Genomic DNA, 21,019 nt, shown 5'->3' with positions numbered 1-21,019 from the left:
CGAAACGCCTGGCTGTAGAGAAGAGCTAACACACCCACTTTTTCAGCGAAGCTATAGAAATACACAAACATAGCTTCAACAGGAAAGAAGAAAGCCTCAAGGCGAACGATCGTTGCAGGTCGCAAGAGGAGAATCGCACCGGAAATGACCAGGGAAATGCCCTTGGACGTTGGCGCACCAGGTACATATTACAATCTGCGGCCGCGAGCTCGGCTCCAGTCCACTACCAGCAATGGAGCGTCAATACCAGTCACGCGTGCTGAAAAAACGTCAGAAAAATTATGGAACTAACGTCGGCCTAAGAACCCGAGACAGAAGCCCACAGGCAGTTTGTCAACAAGTGGCCACGAAAGCCTATACAATTTCGTATTGCTAATAGACTTTGTTTCGGCATGAATGACCCTCTGCATCAACAGTATGTGGTGCTGCCTGGCAGCAAGTCTTCCGTATAAACATTTTCTGAAAGTATTTTTGTAGTGTGAAACGTTGTAAGAAAATAAAATGTTCAGAACAGATAGTTAAGGTTCAAAATGGCTCTGAGCACTATGGGACTTAACTTCTGAGGTCATCAGTCCCCTAGAACTTAGAACTACTTAAACCTAACGAACCTAAGGACATCACACACTTCCATGCCCGAGGCAGGATTCGAACCTGCGACCATAGTGATTGCGCGGTTCCTGACTGTAACACCTAGAACCGCTCGGCCACCCCGGCCGGCGATGGTTAAGGGGACGTCTTTGTTCGTACTCTGTGTTATGTGAAATAAAACTGCTTTAGCGGAAATTTAGCCCTGTGAATTTTCTTCTCATATCAAGAAACGTTTCGTTCGCTTCCACCAGAAAGACAATTTTAAGGGTTCACCCAAACACTCCTAGACAGATACAAATGGCTTTCTGTTGGCACCTATTAATGCCTTTTATGGGGATGTTTCATGTTGAGCCGAGACAATTAGTATATGGTGTGATCGGAGTGACATACAAACTTATGGCATTTTCCTTAAGGGGCACTGGGATACTAAGCACGTGCATGGGCTGATCGGGGCGAGGAAAGGCTAGAAGGGAAAAAGTGCCGACTCCTCGCTGGGCTAGACAGAATCAACGGTGCCTACGACAAAGCTCTACCGTGACGCCGAGTTTCATTGTTTCCTAGCAAAAGCAGAACATTCATACGGCCTGTAGTTGTACGACTTCCGCCGATTTCTTGCCTTCCTAGAAACACGGCAAGGTATGCTGTGCGTGTAGTGCGCTGTGGTAAACATTTTGTTCTACAACAGGCAGAACAGCGACGTGGTTTTTCAATGTGACTTTACTGGATAAATTTTTTCACGCGTTCCTTGCCATGTCATATTTGAACGTAATCTCAAGCCTTCAACTGCCTCTGTCCTCGTCGACATGAGTTATCTGTGGGCCGAGTGCTACTTTATTTATCTGGCGTCACGAAGGCACGGGACTTCCGTATGAAACCAGATATTATGTCGATATCTGTGAGGGAGGTACATTGCTAACGATGTTGATTTCATTAGTTTGTGCACGACTCAGTCTATTTCTCCGTAGCTTCTAAACATCAAACGCCTGTCCTGATGCACCGCTAAGGGTATATCGACTGCGGAGGGCAAAGTTGTTGCTGCACATTCTGAACTCAACGGCTGCTTTTACAACATAACCCCCGTAGGCAGACACATGGGATAAGATTTCAGATTCAGCAAACATAATGGATTTTCGTTTATGAGACCCCGTTCGGCAACAGAAGACCCGTCGAAATCGTGATGTTTAATGTGTTCGTGAAATCTGTAAAACTCCTCATGAATGCGACGGCACTTAGAATGGTCAGTCAGTACGAATGGTTTCAGAACGTTGCACATAGCATATTAAATAACAGAGTTCCGACAAGACTGCTTTTGCCGAACATAGCCTTTAAGAAGGCATACGATTGTGTTTGTCGGAACGCTTATCTATCCCACGCATCTGAATACAGGGATTCTGTCATCAGCGAAACCATTTAGATCAACGAGTTTAACAGTGACAGCTGCTATTCTTTCACAAGTCCATGGAATAGGGAGCTTGCCGCTAAAACGCTACAGAGAAATCAACCGTCATTTGTCGTCTAACGGAATCAGAATCGCAACCAACGTTCCTCCAGAACAGGTATCGACGAAATCTCTGAAAGCATATGCAAGTCGCATGACTTCGTGACGTCTCCACGACCAGCTAAATAAAGAATCACACGGCCTACAGACAACTCTTGGTGTTAACAACACAGTAAGAAGCTGAAAAGTTGAGTTTTACACACAAATATGGCGCGGCGCTAAATCCAAGAAACTCAATTATATTTATCTGAATTATTAACTTGCAACTGCAGTTCCAGTTGGTGGTATACGTAGATATAATACGCAACCAGATGCTGTTGGAATTTGATGCTATTTATTTTCTATAACCTTACCTGCAGATTCGTCATCAGACGGAGGTGTTACAGGAACTTTAAATCGTGGACCTAATACAGCTAGGGTCGTCGTTGTTTTGGCACAAGTAACAGAAATTCAGTTCACGAAATATTTACGACGCAAGATCGTTACATTTTAGGATACTTATATTGTACTGCCTCGTGTTATCAATGAGATACTCATTTCGCTTAAGTATATTTTGCCATTTCTCTCTCTCTCTCTCTCTCTCTCTCAGACACACACACACACACACACACACACACACACACACACACACAAACTGATATTACATACTCATTGAAACAGCTGGAAAGGCCTGTAAGTTGTAATTTTCACTTGCGTCCATTACTTAAGCTTGTAAATATTTTATTCTGTGAAGCAATGCGTCTCATGTCAATAATCGCTCTGTGACAATGTGTGACTCTATGCACATACAGTTAGCGGTTGTTTACTGTGAAACCAAGCCACCTAAATATCGTTTGTTTGTGTAAACACCGTGTGTGTGTGTGTGTGTGTGTGTGTGTGTGTGTGTGTGTGTGTGTGTGTGTGTGTTCGCGTGCGTGTCAGCTTGCAAAACTTAAATTATCGGTGTCTGCCTGTCTTGAATACCATGAGACAGTGCAATATAAGTATCTTTCAACATGACGATACTTTCGGTTTTTAAACATTTCGTTAGCTAAATTTCCGTTATATCCGCCAGTGCCGATACCCTAGCGTCTAGCTGTATTTGGTCCAAGATATAACGTTCGTGTAATACGTCCATTTGATGCGGCTCGTAAACTAATGATAAAAAAAAACAATACTTGATTTGTGGCGATGTGCATCGTTATCTGGTGTCGATACCGCTGACGAAAAAAAAAAATCCAGACCCCCAGGTTTTGAGATGGCTTGTGATAAGACTTTTGCTGCGGCTGAAACTATGTAAAACTATGCCTACTTGGTTTAAAAAAATGGTTCAAATGGCTCTGAGGAATATGGGACTTAACATCTGTGGTCATCAGTCCCCTAGAACTTAGAACTACTTAAACCTAACTAACCTAAAGACAACACACACATCCATGCCCTAGGCAGGATTCGAACCTGCGACCGTAACAGTCGCGCGGTTCCGAACTGAGCGCCTAGAACCGCTAGACCACCGCGGCCGGCCTGCCTACTTGGTGGAATAGCAGACTGTAATTAATTAACTTTTTGTACCTGGGATTCACAGTCATGTAGAACTTTATAGAAGACGTAATATTTACGCCAATGACTGTAATACTTTCTTTATTTCACGGTTGCAATTTCGGCCTTAGGCCATTATCAAGTGCAGATTTTTGTGGCTTTAAGGCATGTGTCAACTCATATTAAGTTTGACGTGGCTTAAAGCCACAAGAATCTGCACTTGATAATGGCCTAAAGCCGAAATTTCGATCGTGAAACAAAAAAATATTACAATGGCGCAAATATGATATCTTTTATAAAGCAGAGTGTAATTTTTGTGGACGTACACAGTGGCTGGCAGTGGGAGATGGCTATCTATAACCAGGTGAGTCAGCTTTATGCGTGCATTTTTGACAATTGCGAGAACTTGGGTGAAGATCGTGAAAACAAAGCAAAGTATCTCACAAATTTGTTTCCGGTGGCAACTACCATCAAGACACTTCCATTGTCATGTAGCGATAGTGAAAGAGGGTTTTCGCAAATGAATCTAATTTTTACTGATGGTATAGCCTCTCTGTTAATAAGAGCTATTTATGCACATCTTTTTCTGAAGTTCGCCGGCCCACCATTCACTCCAGTTGATCCTTCAAAGAACGTGGAATCTTGCCTTCTTCGTGGACGGCACTCCTCTATAGATACCAATAGCAAGAAAGGAGTGAAAGTGGAGGGGCGTACAACGAAGATATTTCAAAGCTTTACATGGTTTTATAAACTGTAAGCTAAACATTTAAGAGTTTTTTTCTCCTTTTTAGGGTTTCGCGTTTCAGTTGGTAAAAAGTGAATTCTGATACGATCACTTTCTTGTCCGTCCGTTCGTCTGCCTGTCTGTCTGTCTTGTCTGTCCCGCTCTTAAAAACACTCATTCTCAGGAAAAGATGGAGGTAATAAGTTGAAATTTATGTAACTTACTGAGATTTACGGTTCTTTGGTAGTGCAATCACGAGATATGGCCATTTACGTAGCATATTTTGAGACTCGCCAACTCAGTCACCAAAATCTAATGGGTACTTCCCGTCTAGAATTATGTAATTTGGAAAGAAGGAAGGTCTCACACTAAAATAAAAGGACACAATCTGAAAATTGTTGATTTGTTATCACACGAGTAAAAAAGATTGTCATTTGTTATCAGACTATGTCTGCTAAAATTCCTTTTTCTCACGAGCGGGTAGATGCATCAAACTAAATTATGTCACATACTAAGTTCAGTGGTCCCTTGGCGGTACAATGAACGTTAGCTTCTAAGTCAATGCAATCACGAGATACGACTATTTATGACACACATTCTGATACTCCCAAACTCAGTCATCAAAACCTGTAACGTACTACCCGTAGGCATGGAATTCTGAAATTCGGCAAGACGCCATGTTCCACTGTACAAGTAAAGAAAAAAAATCCGAAAATTGTTAATTCGTAATTGTATTACACAAAAAAATGTTTGTTTTGTCGTTTGGCACCCGACTTCAACCTTGAAATCGAAAGTCTTGGAAAGCGTGGGACAGACATCTTGCGAGTATCAATGTCGATAAAAATCGGCGGGATTCTCGATTCCCGGAATGGGTAGTTTCCAAGAATGATTGCCTATGGAACGCGTGGGGCCTTAACGATATATATATCGAATGTGCGACTCTATTATTAATAAGCACTGATCCAACTATTTTCTCCAATGAGTTAATTAAAACTCACTGATCCACTTACCCAGGGTGTTAGCGCTGGTCGAACAGCACGAAGCTTTGAGTTGCTACGCAGTCAACCGTCTTGAGAAGACTGAGTAAGCGATCGATGTTTTTCAATTAAATCATGGAAGAAAATAGGTGGATCAATTTTCTTAAAGTCAGTACCGCCATTAGACTGTTTTTTTTTATTTGCAATGTTACATTTATCCGATCATGATTTCGGCTTAAAATGCCATTAACAAGTGTATTAATGTTATACAGCGCCTAAGATGGCATACTGTCATATTTAAAATACGATGGTCAAGATGGTACACTTAGTGATAAAAGGTGCAATAGGATTTTGCCAGAAATATTGACCCTTAGAGAATGCATCCAATAGTATATTTTAAATACGACAGTATGCCATCTTAGGCACTGTATAACATTAAAACACTAGATAATGGCATTTTAAGTCGAAATCATAATCGTGTAAATGTAACATTGCAAATAAAAAAAAAAAAAAACAGTCTAATGGCGGTACAGACTTTAAGGAAATATATTATGACTGTGGCCCCAGATTATGAAAAAAATTATTAGGTGCATCAATGTTTATTGACGACAGATTCGGACGATCGGTATATATCGTTAGGGGCACACGCGTTCCATAGGAAATCGTTCTCGGAAATTACCCATAATGGTTGAATTGTCTGTATAAATAATAAAGCATGTACGCAACCCGCAGTGTGCGATTCCTACTCACACCTGGCCAGTTCTTCATTACCTTATAGTTCGAATTTACATGTTTTCTCCTTACTGTAGTTTCTTTTTCTTTTTTCTTTTTTAACAGATCGGAAAATGAGAAATAATACTTATTAAACCACGTAACAGAACATTATTGGTGCGCGTGGGAATTTTTTTTACAAGTATAAATGTTGTATTCATGCTTTTAAGGGGGGTAGGACGTCAAACGGGCCGACTTGGAGCAGGAGAGGCACCACAGGACATTTTAATGTCCGCTGTCTATACTTTTACAAGTTAATTCATAAAGCGTTGTCAGCATGACCAGGAAGGATTCAGGATTCACACTCGTAGCAGCGGAAGTTCAAAAACATAACAAACTAATTTTTTTTTTTACATGTGAAATTTCATCATTTTTTCACTTACTATTGGCTGCATTTGTTGCTTTAGGTACACTTTTCTTTATAAGTAAGAGAGACTGTTCGATGAATTTTGCACAGCGTACAAACCATACTTACAGGTGTCTGAAAGTCTAGAATCTATTTAATTTATGAAAAAATTAATGAGCTGTTACGTTTTAAACTTTATGTTTAGAAAAAAATCAAATTTTGTAGTTAATTATCTCAATTTTTACCACAGTTTTTAATAGATTTGGAAAATTCTAGAGTTTAATACACCTGTAAGTATGGTTTGCATGCTGTGCAAAATTCATCAAAGAGTCTCTCTTACTTGAGAAGAAAAATGTACCTATAGCAACAAATGCAGCCAATGGTAAGCGAAAAAATGATGAAATTTCATATCTACAAAAGATTTGTTTTGTTATGTTTTTGCACTTCCACTGCTGTGAGTGTGAATCCTGAATCCTTCCTGGTCATGCTGACAAAGTTTTATGAATTTATTTGTAAAAGTAGACAGTAGAAAATAAAATGTCCTGTGGTGCCTCTCCTACATCTACATTTATACTCCGCAAGCCACCCAACGGTGTGTAGCGGAGGGCACTTTACGTGTCACTGTCATTACCTCCCTTTTCTGTTCCAGTCGCGTATGGTTCGCGGGAAGAACGACTGTCTGAAAGCCTCCGTGCGCGCTCGAATCTCTCTAGTTTTACCTTCGTGATCTCCTCGGGAGGTGTAAGTAGGGGGAATCAATATTTTCGATACCTCATCCAGAAACGCACCCTCTCGAAACCTGGCGAGCAAGCTACACTGCGATGCAGAGCGCCTCTATTGCAGAGTCTGCCACTTGAGTTGGCTAACCATCTCCGTAACGCTATCACGCTTACCAAATACCTCTGTGGCGAAACGCGCCGCTCTTCTTTGGATCTTCTCTATCTCCTCCGTCAACCCGATCTGGTACGGATCCCACACTGATGAGCAATACTCAAGTATAGGTCGAAAGAGTTTTTTGTAATCCACCTCCTTTGTTGATGGACTACATTTTCTAAGGACTCTTCCAATGAATCTCAACCTGGTACCTGCCTTACCAACAATTAATTTTATATGATCATTCCACTTGAAACCGTTCCGCACGCATACTCCCAGATATTTTACAGAAGCAACTGCTACCAGTGTTTGTTCCGCTATCGTATAATCATACAATAAAGGATCCTTCCTTCTATGTATTCGCAATACATTACATTTGTCTATGTGAAGGGTCAGTTGCCACTCCCTGCACCATGTGCCTATCCGCTGCAGATCTTCCTGCATTTCGCTACAATTTTCTAATGCTGCAACTTCTCTGTACACTACAGCATCATCCGCTCCTGCTCCAAGTCGGCCCGTTTGACGTCCTACCCCCCTAAAAAGGCTCAGAAAATGTTTATAATTATTTTTGTAAGATGTCTAAATTTGTAAAACACTCCCCCCGGAAGGACACAGTACCGGGAACTCTTTCTTTTCACAGATCAAGCATAGGATATAGCAAGTCGTGTGAAATTCGAGATGCAGCTGATTGCGTGTTATACCAACGTCCACGGCCAGTCCGTGAAACCTTTATACAGCGGGCAGAGTTGACATCGTCAGGATTGCGGTAGGTGCAGGACGAGGCGCGCGAATGGGGTAGGTCGCGGACGGGGGGCGCTGTCCTCCTACCTGTCGACTGCAGGTCGCGCAGAGGTCCTCGTCGTCTTCGAGCCGGTCCTCCGAGACGGGGGTGGCCGGGGGCGTGGGCGGCGCGCAGGGCACGTGGGCGGCGTGGGCGGAGGCGGCGACGGCGGGGTGGCGCAGCAGCGCGTGCTGCAGGTCGCAGATGTAGTCGATGACGTGGTGGATGACCTGGAGGCGCGAGAGGCGGCGGCGGCGCGGCGCGCGCGCGGCCGGCAGCAGGCGCCGCAGCTTGGCCAGGTACAGCTGCACCTCGCGCCGCCGCTGCGCCGCCGCCGGCAGCGCCTCTACCGCGGGTAGCGCGCACTTCATCCCGCGATCCACTGTGCTGGCGCCGCTCGTGGGCCGGCGACCGTCTGAGCCGCGCGCGGCTGCCTAGCCGCCGCCTGCCGCGTGCCCCTGCCCCCTCCAGCGCGCCCCGGCCCCCCACCAACACCGCGGCGGTGACGGCTACCGCGTATGAATGAAACTGCGATAAGTGGCCTCTGGCACCGCCGCCGCTGCCGTCTCGTCAGACCGCGGCCAGCAGGGACGCCCGGGGCGGAAGCGCAAGTGCCACACAGCCCTTCTATTTTTCCTTACATGTCCTCGAGGGCCAAACTTTTCTGACTTGCGGCCCCGCCTTTAGCTCACTAGACCACGTGACACTTTAGCACTCCACTTAGCGGTTACATGCTTTTCTTCCTTACTACTTGTTCAGCGCAACGCGTTGCTGTGGTTCAGTCTGGTTAAGAAACAAAGAGAAAGCACACGTTTCTTACACGTACGGGAACTGGATGTAAGGCCTTAACTCCTTCTCTCTCCCTCTTTATCCATGTCCTCCTCCCTCTCTATTTATTCATCTCCACCTCCTACCCTCCTCTTACCTCCACCCTCTCTTTATCTGTTCTGCCTTATCTCTCCTCCCTTCTCTCTGTTCATCACCTCGACCCAGCCCTTTATCCGCCCATATTTTCCTCTCTCTCTCTCTCTCTCTCCATCTCCTCCTACCACTCTCTCTCTCTCAATATCTCTCTGTGTGGTGTGCGTACTGTAACACCTTCGGTACACACACCATCAGATTATTTGACTTGTCGCTCTAATGAAGTAGGCGAGTGTCAGCAATATGTCTCGTGGTCTTATCGTGGCGTGTTTATCTTCTCCCGTTAGGTCAGACGATAGAAATGCCACTTGCACGCTTAGAGTAGCAGATTGATGGTGACCAACTTTAAACAGAACTTGATTAATTTTCACACACATTTATTAAAATAATAAAAAACATAGACATTACGTAACTTGATTCTGGATGCTGTTTACAACTGACAATCTGAAGTTCCTTTGGTCTTGGTACGTTAATCTTATTCGCACATATCTTTGATACTTGACAAAGTGTCTATACATTTCTCTTCATGGCTATGTACAGGAATATGATAATCTTATTAGGCGCAGACTGAAACTCGACTATAGACTGGTACAGACTAATGCAGACTGACTTATCGGAGGTCTGTACACTCGTTATAATACCTCGAGCGTTCAGGTATCACTGCGCGAGTGTGATCCGCGAGGAGAAAAGGTTCTACGTTAGCAGCAATCTCATTGGCTGCGTTACATATTAATACGTGGATACGCGGAAGCAGAATTTGGTCCGTCTCTAAGACAGCGCCATCTCGTAGTGCGGAGACGGCCTGCACTGTTATGCTTAGGAGGGCGCGCAATAGTAGGAAAGTTGTGTATGCGCTGACTACGCGGAACTATGTACACAACACTTTTATTCCTTAGGCCGGTATTACTCTATCAAATTTCTTTGTCAAAGATTTGATCAAAGATGTGATCAAATATTCCGTCAAATATATTTGACAAAGATCTTTGACGTAGCACTGGAAGGGGCATTACACTGTGATCATATTTTTCGTCAAAGTTCAAGATGGCTGACAACAAAAACTTGCTATTAACTGCAGCAGTTGCATGTACCACATTGAAAAAAAAAAATTCAAATGTGTGTGATGTGTGTGAAATCGTATGGAACTTAACTGCTAAGGTCATCAGTCCCTAAGCTTACACAGTACTTAATCTAAATTATCGTAAGGACAAACACACACACCCATGACCGAGGGAGGACTCGAACCTCCACCGGGACCATCCACATTGTCCACAATTGCACTGTGTGCACATGTGGAAGAGAAGCACCGGAAAAAAAGGAAACATACCTGGGTGAAGCCGTGGGACGAGAAAAGCATTCAACAAAACTCGTTACGTGAGTTTATAGTGGAGGATGTCAAGTCGTACATTAATTACTTAAGAATGGATGAGCATTCACTTCTGTATGTGCTCAGTGAAGCGTATCCTCATATCACAAAGCACAATATTAAGTTAAGAACTGCTACATCTGCAGAAGACAGGCTCACTGTAATACTCCGGTTCCCTCCTACAGGAGAGGGTTAGGTTAGGATATGTTACGTCAGGTTAGGTCTCCGTACCTCACGTTGTAAAGCGTCTCATCAGCTTAATACATCTCTATTAATTTTGTAGTTGTCGGCACACACCAATTGTATTTACCGGCAATGTTTATAAAAACACCACAGACGACAGAACGCTGCAGCGATGCTATAGCTCCACGTGGTAACATGTCACATTGCAGTGAGCAGAAGACAAGCGACTTCTTCGATCAAATCTACAGCGAGGCCCTAGATTTGATCAAATAGTGGACGACATTTGACAAAGTTCCCTATTACACCATCAAATATCTTTGACAAAGATTTTTGACAAAGATATTTGACAAAGAAATTTGATAGTGTAATACTGGCCTTACAACTTGTGCAGCACAACACGTTGCTGTGGCTCAGTCTGGTTAAGAAACAAAGAGAAGGTACACGTTTCTTACACATACGGGAACTGGATGGAAGGCTTTATCTCCTTCTCCCTCCCTCCACCTGTCTTTGTCCATGTCCTCCTCTCTTTCTCTTTATTCATCTCCACCTCTTACCCTTCTCTTACCTCCACCCCCTTTCCATCTTCTATTCCTCTCGTCTCTTTTCATCTATCCAGCGTCATCTCTCCTCCCCGACCCAGCCCTTTATCTGCCCATCTTCTCCTCTCCATCTCCTCCCACCACTCTCTCTCTCTCAATATCTCTCTGTCCAACCTCACCTCTCCTTCCTTCTCTCTGTCCATCACCTCGAACCAGCCCTTTATCTGCCCATCTTTTCCTCTCCCTCTATCTCCTCCTATCACTCTCTATCACCTCCTTTTTTCTGTGTCCATTTCCTCCCACACTCCTGTCAATCTCCTCCTCACCCCTATCTCTGACCTTGAGCCTTGTTTATTGTTCTTGCAAATCCATATTCTGTGGTATTCTGATCATAAGCCGATAAACCATAAATACAGCTATCCTATTTGCTAACGTTTCACTATTATACTTGTTGTGGATTGGCAAGAGAGCCAACCTACTATGAGAGGAAGCCGAAAGGCACGCGTTTAAGCTCACGCAGGCTGGCGTGAGGTCTGGAACAGGACAAGGAATTTAGACTTCAGAAAAAAGGTGGTATTTGGTGGAATACTTAACTTTAATCCATTAATGATGAATGTAGCTCTTGTCTGTACATTCTTTACAATATCAATAGCAACTGATAATGGCGCCTTCCTAGGTCGTAGCAAATGACGTAGCTGAAGGCTATGCTAACTATCGTCTCGGCAAATGAGAACGGATTTTGTCAGTGAACCATCGCTAGCAAAGTCGGTTGTACAACTGGGGCGAGTGCTAGTAAGTCTCTCTAGACCTGCCGTGTGGCGGCGCTCGGTCTGCAATCACTGATAGTGGCGACACGCGGGTCCGACGTATACTAACGGACCGCGGCCGATATAAAGGCTACCACCTAGCAAGTGTGGTGTCTGATGGTGACACCACCATATTCGTAAAAACGTTTATTAAATTAATATTTAAAAATTTGAAGTAAATCTCTCGAGTACTTTTTTAGATCTCTCATAAAAAAGTTGCCATTTATATGTTACATACAAGAGGGGTATTCGGAAAGTAAGGTCCGATTTGGCACGAAATGAAAATCAGAGTGAAAATTCGATGGAACTTTTGCACAAACGTAGTGCACTGTGTCTATAGAATGCTGATCAACCGCGTCTGTTCTGAGGGCACAGTGACCACGTAGACACGTGAAGAAAAATAATCTCTCCCGCCAAGTATGTGAATCCCGAGAGATTTCTCCTGAAGCTATGCAGCACACATAAGTGTCATGCGTTTCTTTCTTCAAGACAGTTCTTAGCCGCATTCTGCAGGGGCAGTGTTTTCAATGGGAAGTGTTTGATCAACCACAATACAGTCGTTAATTGGCTCCCTTCGATGTTCTTCTACGCTCATATGAAATGCTGGCTATGAAGACAACATTTTGGCACAAACAACGAAAGGCAGACCAGTATAGAGAATTGGCGCAGCGGCGACTATTTAGGGATAACTGGGAGGTGTGGCTAACAGTTGGGAACAAAAAATTTTTGATTTTCACTGTGGTTTCCATTTCGCGCCAGTAGGACTTTACTTTCTGAACAGCCCTCATCTTGCAGTATTACACATATTAAAAATATATAGCGCATGTCCCGCCGCATGTTCATTAGAGTATTGTCTAAAAATTTGAAGTAAACCGCTCAGGTACTTTTCATGATTTTTGGTAATAACGTTTCCCCTTTATACATTAAACATTTATTTGTATACTAGATATATTCAAAAGTTGGGTACATGAAAGCACCCACGTATTTGAATGCAATGTCGTCTCAAAATTTCGAAACAATCTGCGAAGAACTTCAGGAGCTTTAAGATTCTGAACAATCGACAATTTAGATTTTTATGTAGTTTTACAATATATTTCTAACATACATATTTGTATATTATATGTAGCACTCCAGTATTTCTGTAAAAAAACGCACTTGCTCTAATGCAACATTATGTCAATATTTCTAAGTAATCGGTGTAGAGCTTACGAAGGTTTACGATTTTGAAGAAAAGTGGGTACACATTTCTATTTACGTAGATTGGGAAATTGATATAGCGTATGCAAACAAAAATTATTCGTCCCGACTGAATATGATGTAAGAGAGTCAGTCATCAGCGAGTGAGCGAGATCGATTACCTTCCCTGTGCTATGAGAGACATCTTGAAGTATTACACATATTAAAAATATATAGCTGCCTCCATTTGTAAAGTCGTCCGTGACATCCCGAGGGCAAGTTCATCCGCCTAATTGGAAAGGTTTTCCCTGTTCTTCCCCGACAGTGGCACCTTCCCTTCGAAAAGTGCGAGATTTGCACGTTAAGTGAACTTGTAAATAAGTTAAGATAATATAATGTGGTGTATGCATACTGACGCACAAGCTTCTATACGCATGTACACTCACTACAATAACACAGAAAACAGTTAGTTTACCGTCAGCCTAGCACTAACATAATTTTAGGAACTGTGAGTGGAGGTTAGCGGCTGGAAGCAACTATTTCGAGGTATCGACTACCTGTCACACTCGGTGACACGGGACTAGTTACGCAACGTTGACGTAGCGCTCGATGGATCTCGTAACGTCACTTCCCGCTATTTCACGTTGAGGACCCGTTTCATCACACGTGAGACACAAAACAAGTTCTGCGGTATTTCGGCGACATCTCACAAGTAGAACCAATAGGAAGCAAGAACGCTCCCTATGTCACAAGCAGAAAGCTTGCGGCTGGCAGAAAGCGGGACGCCATATTATACTTCTCGCGTTAGTAGAAGCCCATATTCGGTGGCTTTTATGTTATATCTTACACCGCATGAATATATGCTGTCTCTAAGCACCAGCACATTGCATGTCTCAAGAACGAATGGCTATTGCTACAAATTGTTGTAACAGAAAGGCGGCAAACCTCATACTGGTGGTTATAGAATTTTCGTGTTTTGTTGTCATCGCGTTATAATTCGCGTGCTGTCAGAGTAAGCCGTTTTAAGGCAACGGTGCATTAAATATTCGTGAGAATTGCGTTGTTTTTGATACGATTAATGTAAATTAACAGCATTACGGCGATTAAAGCCTATGTAAGACTATAAAATACGAAGAAGGTCGTTATGACGCAATAATCTAGCATAATGAGTAAAGGCACTGTATTACAGAAAAGAAATTAAGTCGGTGCAGTGTTAGAGTCCCGTTGTATGTACTCATCTTTCTTACGTTTGTGTTTTCCTAAAAGTTGTGGGACTTTCTTACAATATTAACAGAAAAAGTTTCTGTAATTCTTGACGATGTGCGTTCTCTGTCAGGAGTGAGTTTGTTTGTTTTGATGAACTTTTATAAACTGATGTCCTTTCTGACTGGACAAATATCTCTGTATCTTATCACATGTCTACAGATATTGAAAAATGGCTCAAATGGCTCTGAGCACTATGGGACTCAACTGCTGAGGTCATTAGTTCCCTAGAACTTAGAACTAGTTAAACCTAACTAACCTAAGGACATCACAAACATCCATGCCCGAGGCAGGATTCGAACCTGCGACCGTAGCGGTCTTGTGGTTCCAGACTGCAGTGCCTTTAACCGCACGGCCACTTCGGCCGGCACAGATATTGAAGTTTCGGTTTATATAAACCAGAGAGAGAATTGTTGTGACTTGGTAAGACAGCCAAGCCACTAGGAGGTGAAGCCGAAAGGCACGCGTTTAAGCTCACGCAGGCTGGCGTGAGGTCTGGAACTGGACAAGGTAATTAATATAGCCAACAACGTACGTAGCTGCTGGAATACTTAACTTTAATCCACAATTGGTGAACATCGGTCTGACGGTACATGCATCACAAGATAAATAGCAAATGATAATGGCGCCTTGCTAGGTCGTAGCAGATGACGTAGCTTACGGCTATGCTAACTATCGTCTCGGCAAATGAGAGCGTAATTTTTCAGTGAACCATCGCAAGCAAAGTCAGCTGTACAACTGGGGCGAGTGCTAGGACGTCTCTCTAGACCTGCCGTGTGGCGGCGCTCGGTCTGCAATCACTGATAGTTGCGACACGCGGGTCCGACGTATACTACCGGACCGCGGACGATTTAAAGGCTACCACCTACCAAGTGTGGTGTCTGGCGGTGACACCACAAGAATAACATGAATAGTATATGTACGTTTTAACAGAGAAAACGTAGGAATTCTGCCCGCATCCACTTTCGAGATCAAACTGTATTGTTTGCGAGCCAAATAAAGCCGACAACTGCCGCTAGAGAGCGCGGAGAGCGCTAAATCACATTAACCAGATCGTCCCGTGGAACGACCGTGCTGTGTCTCGTGGCGTTGTATATCCTGTCTTCATGCGCCTCAACTTCAGGTGCTTCGTCCAGTGTCCAGTGTGCTGGCGCCATATCTAACCTATCTTCTGCTCCATTCTTCTTGAAAACAAACCACTTTGCTCAAATAACCAATGGGAATGCAGTGATGTCAACAACAGCTGCCGAAATTTTGACGGGTGACCGCACTGTCATGTACGAGACAGTTTTGCCACGAAAGTTACAGGGTGGTCACCTATCGAAACTTTGGCGGTTGTCGACTTCATCCCGCTGCAGTCCCGTAAGTTACTTAAACTTTATATATTACGAAACAAACTGAAGTGTTACAAACCACCGTATTTATATTTTCTTTTCATGTTTGTCTTCAGTGCTGCAGACAGAAACCAATAAAAACAAAAAGAGACAGTGGTGGGATACGGACAGCGGTGTGGTCGGATGTTATGCTGAAGGCACCTGTAGCTGGTGCCTGTCACACCGCATACACCAATAATAGCAGCTAAATGCCCAGGTGAAGTAGAAAATGAAAACGGTGTTAAGCATATCTCAGATGTCTACATCTACATCTACATCCATACTCCGCAAGCCACCTGACGGTGTGTGGCGGAGGGTACCCTGAGTACCTCTATTGGTTCTCCCTTCTATTCCAGTCCCGTAATGTTCCTGGAAAGAAGGATTGTCGGTATGCTTCTGTGTGGGCTCTAATCTCTCTGATTTTATCCTCATGGTCTCTTCGCGAGATATACGTAGGAGGGAGCAATATACCGCTTGACTCTTCGGTGAAGGTATTTTCTCGAAACTTTAACAAAAGCCCGTACCGAGCTACTGAGCGTCTCTCCTGCAGAGTCTTCCACTGGAGTTTGTCTATCATCTCCGTAACGCTTCCGCGATTACTAAATGATCCTGTAACGAAGCGCGCTGCTCTCCGTTGGATCTTCTCTCTCTCTTCTATCAACCCTATCTGGTACAGATCCCACACTGCTGAGCAGTATTCAAGCAGTGGGCGAGCAAGCGTACTGTAACGTACTTCCTTTGTTTTCGGATTGCATTTCCTTAGGATTCTTCCAGTGAATCTCAGTCTGGCATCTGCTTTACCGACGATCAACTTTATATGATCATTCCATTTTAAATCACTCCTAATGCGTACTCCCAGATAATTTATGGAATTAACTGCTTCCAGTTTCTGACCTGCTATTTTGTAGCTAAATGATAAGGGATCTATCTTTTTATGTATTCGCAGCACATTACACTTGTCTACATTGAGATTCACTTACCATTCCCTGCACCATGCGTCAATTCGCTGCAGATCCTCCTGCATTTCAGTACAATTTTCCATTGTCACAACCTCTCGATACATCACAGCATCATCCGCAAAAAGCCTCAGTGAACTTCCGATGTCATCCACAAGGTCATTTATGTATATAGTGAATAGCAACGGCCCTATGACACTCCCCTGCGGCACACCTGAAATCACTCTTACTTCGGAAGACTTCTCTCCATTGAGAATAACAAGCTGCGTTCTGCTATGTAGGAACTCTTCAATCCAATCACACAACTGGTCTGATAGTCCATATGCTGTTACTTTGTTCATTAAATGACTGTGGGGAACTGTATCGAACGCCTTGTGGAAGTCAAGAAACACGGCACCTACCTGTGAACCCGTGTCTATAGCCCTCTGAGTCTCATGGACGAATAGTGCGAGCTGGGTTTCACACGACCGTCTTTTTCGAAACCCATGCTGATTCCTACAGAGTAGATTTCTAGTCTCCAGAAAAGTCCTTATACTCGAACATAATACGTGTTCCAAAATTCTACAACTGATAGACGTTAGTGATATAGGTCTATAGCTCTGCACATCTGTTCGACGTCCCTTCCTGAAAACGGGGATGACCTGTGCCGTTTTCCAATCCCTTGGAACGCTACGCTCTTCTAGAGACCTACGGTACACCGCTGCAAGAAGGGGGACAAGTTCTTTCGTGTACTCTGAGTAAAATCGAACTGGTATCCCATCAGGTCCAGCGGCCTTTCCTCTTTTGAGCAATTTTAATTGTTTATCTATCCCTCTGTCGTCTATTTCGATATCTACCAGTTTGTCATCTGTACGACAATCTAGAGAAGGAACTACAGTGCAGTCTTCCTCTGTGAAACAGCTTTGGAAAAAGACATTTAGTATTTCGGCCTTTAGTCTGTTATCCTCTGTTTCAGTACCATTCTGGTCACAGAGTGTCTGGACATTTTGTTTTGATCCACCTAGCGCTTTGACATAAGACCAAAATTTCTTAGGATTTTCTGCCAAGTCAGTACATAGAACTTTACTTTCGAATTCATTGAACGCCTCTCGCATAGCCCTCCTCACACTACATTTCGCTTCGCGTAATTTTTGTTTGTCTGTAAGGCTTTGCCTATGTTTCTGTTTGCTGTGAAGTTCCCTTTGCTTCCGCAGCAGTTTTCTAACTCGGCTGTTGTACCACGGTGGCTCTTACCATCTCTTACGATCTTGCTTGGCACATACTCATCTAACCCATATTGTACGATGGTTTTGAACTTTGTCCACTGATTCTAAACACTATCTGTACTTGAGACAAAACTTTTGTGTTGAGCCGTCAGGTACTCTGTAATCTGCTTTTTGTCACTTTTGCTAAACAGAAAAATCTTCCTACCTTTTTTAATATTTCTATTTACGGCTGAAATCATCGATGCCGTAACCGCTTTATGATCGCTGATTCCCTGTACTGCGTTAACTGTTTCAAATAGTTCGGGTCTGTTTGTCACCAGAAGGTGTAATATGTTATCGCCACGAGTCGGTTGTCTGTTTAACTGCTTAAGGTAGTTTCCAGATAAAGCACTTAAAAAAATTTCACTGGATTCTTTGTCCCTGTCACTCGTTATGAACGTTTGAGTCTTCCAGTCTCCCAATATATATATATATGTATAGATGACTGTAATGTGTGTGTGTCTGTGTATGTGTGTGTGTGTGGGGGGGGGGGGTGTCATGTGGTATCGCGTCTGCATTGACTGACGTTGAGGTATGGAAGTGGGTGAAGCCAGGTATCGATACACAGCTCCTCTCGAATAACGCCAAGGGACAGACGAACTCGCCAGTCCCGTTGAACAGACGAATCACTGTCAACAGTGTAGCATGACCTCAATATGTGAGGGACAGTGCAGAGGTTTGGCATTGACATTGAAGCGAAATATGGTGATAGGAACTTTATGCCACCGTCCCTCCTCCTGTTTTCCATGAAGGAAAAGGGAGAATTTCCAGTCGCATTATGCAGGCAGTCACCCACCCAATCACCGGCCATACCTGGCATTGTTTAACTTCGGTATTTTGAAAGACGCCAAGCTCTCGTAGCTTGTCCACTTCCACTTTTCTTTTTTTTGCCTTGATTCGACTTTTTCTTGTTAACTTCCCGAGTAGTGACGACCAGTTAAGGTCACTGGAATAATGAAATCTGAAATGAGAGCTTTCGTTTTTTTTTAGATAGTAACTGGGTGACGGAGCTGTCACACTTGGTTAGGCGTGGAGCGAAGAGTGGTGGCATGGCTACCTGGGCAACAACAGCAGAGTCCGGCCCACTCTTTGCACCACAGCGGATGCCCTGTGTTTTCGCCTTTAGTAGCGAGGCAGGCAGACTCTCCGGGACACGGGCAGTGTCGGGACCAGCACCTCACAAATCGTTTTAGTGTGCTGGGGCCCACAGCTCATCTACCAGACGACGCCAGACAGCTTCATTGTCTGCATCGGTTTGCATCCATGGGTGGTCAACAGTACTGCGCCCATGTAGACCACTGCCTCCAGTGGCCAGAGGCAGTTTCAGGTCTATACTTTGAGAGATTGCAGGGCACTCTCACCTCTAATACGGTGTTATGATGCGTAATGTTCTTAGGAAAGTTGATCTTTATTACTTGGTTGCAATACCTGGATACCATCTGACTTCATTCATATGATGAAATGGCTGGCAGTAGTTAATGATCTTGCTTGTGTGCTCTAGGGCAGGAAGAGGGTGCCGATTTAAATGACTGCAGTAAAAGTGTACAGTGGCTGAGGGCCGAGGGCAGCGTTTTTTTCTGTGGAACCTAGGTGAAAACATTTGTGGACTGCCGAGTTCTGCGGTCTCATTGTGCAGACATGTTGGATGGCGCCGGTCGGTCGGCGGCCGCATCCAGACAGGCTGACTAGAGCCGAGGAATCGCCACTGCAGTGCGTAGAGGATTGAAGACCAGCAATAAAGCAGAGGATGGGCTCTTGTTAGGCAGGAACCAATGAGACGACTGTGTGTTTCTGCGAATTTCCGTGAGACAGGTCACTGGCGCCCAGACGTCCATGTTACAAAACATATTTCTGAAGGCACGAGGCTTTTAGCGAGTTTATGGCCGTTCTTTGGAGATATCGAAATGGGCACAACAGAAGAGATAGCGATCTTTTTATGGAGGTCTGTTGTTCCATCCAGGTCATACTTTTTGCAAAAGACACATGTGGGAAAGAGGCCACAAAGCTTAATCTTTTCTCTTTTTCTCCCAATTAACTTTAAAGGCTTTGACTGGTCAAATATGTGTACGCAGAGCAAGGGGCGCTCTCCCAGCTTCGAATGCCGCTCTCCAGCTCATGACTGGCTTGTGCTAAAGTGGGAATAGTCAAAGATGTAAATGTGCTGTGCTACCAAGCTGCTGAGGAAAGCTGAGAGAAAGAGAAGTGCTCACTCTTGTACTGTCGCTTCCCTAGTGAAGAACTGCAGGTCTTTAACAGTGAGAATTGTGTCCTTTGCTAGTGTGCCTCTTAGAGCATGTGCCAGTCACCATCTGAACCCTCGGAGGTACTGCTTCTAGCATCACGCCCACAACAAATGATGTGTGATGTACTTATTTGTTTTGAGTTGGCCGTCTAAACAGTTGACATATTCCAGCTCGCATAGTTGTGGCACAGAGTCAGATTGATTTGGCAGACCAGCAAATCGGTCCACCTGCACACTGGAATCCACTGGGGTTTCAGAGGCTCATAGGGAAGTACCTGCATTCCGAATTAGCTGAACGCGAGACCGCATACTTGCATTTTTTGGGGGCGTACGCCATTTATAACAGACGGCTCCTGTCCATGACTCCAGTCGCCGAGCACATCGTGGTGTGCCACCCTGACTAGCAGAAGGGTAAAGTATTCGCTGCTACGGCGTAGGGCTCCGATATTTGCTCCTCAGCACCCTGTTTCTTCGAAGCATATTTTTCTTAATGGAATAGTAGAGTACAGGTGCTTGATAGCTTGATAGTTTTTGGGTCGTACCACGGATTCAAACGTATCAAGTCAGGTACAGCGATTAGTTCCGGTTAGTGTCGTGTGATGATCCCCAGCTTATCACTTTGTTCACCATAGACAGCATATTAGTGAAAGCGTTTGTCAAATATAAATCTTTTTTTGTCTTGTGATGTTAAGAATGAATAAATCTAGTGTTAGTTAGACCATAACTACTCCCACCGTTCTGATTAACATTTTGTTGTTATTGTGGTCTTCAGTCCTGAGACTGGTTTGATGCAGCTCTCCATGCTACTCTATCCCGTGCAAGCTTCTTCATCTCCCAGTACCTACCGCAACCTACATCCTACTGAATCTGCTTAGTGTAT

The 21,019-nt window shown here is 44.0% G+C and overlaps 1 long non-coding RNA gene across 1 annotated transcript in view; it reads right to left on the bottom strand.

Annotated features, from left to right (window-relative positions):
- LOC124788257 overlaps positions 1-8,317 on the bottom strand; it is a 36,238-nt gene extending 27,921 nt beyond the window's left edge. Inside the window, exon 1 of the long non-coding RNA XR_007016076.1 lies at positions 8,121-8,317. This is a non-coding gene — a long non-coding RNA (uncharacterized LOC124788257). The remainder of the gene's footprint in view (positions 1-8,120) is intronic.
- Positions 8,318-21,019: the final 12,702 nt, after the last annotated feature.

This window comes from Schistocerca piceifrons, chromosome 3 (genome assembly GCF_021461385.2).
Source record: "Schistocerca piceifrons isolate TAMUIC-IGC-003096 chromosome 3, iqSchPice1.1, whole genome shotgun sequence".
Lineage (NCBI taxonomy): Eukaryota > Metazoa > Arthropoda > Insecta > Orthoptera > Acrididae > Schistocerca > Schistocerca piceifrons.
This window is presented reverse-complemented; position numbering and strand designations above follow the sequence as displayed.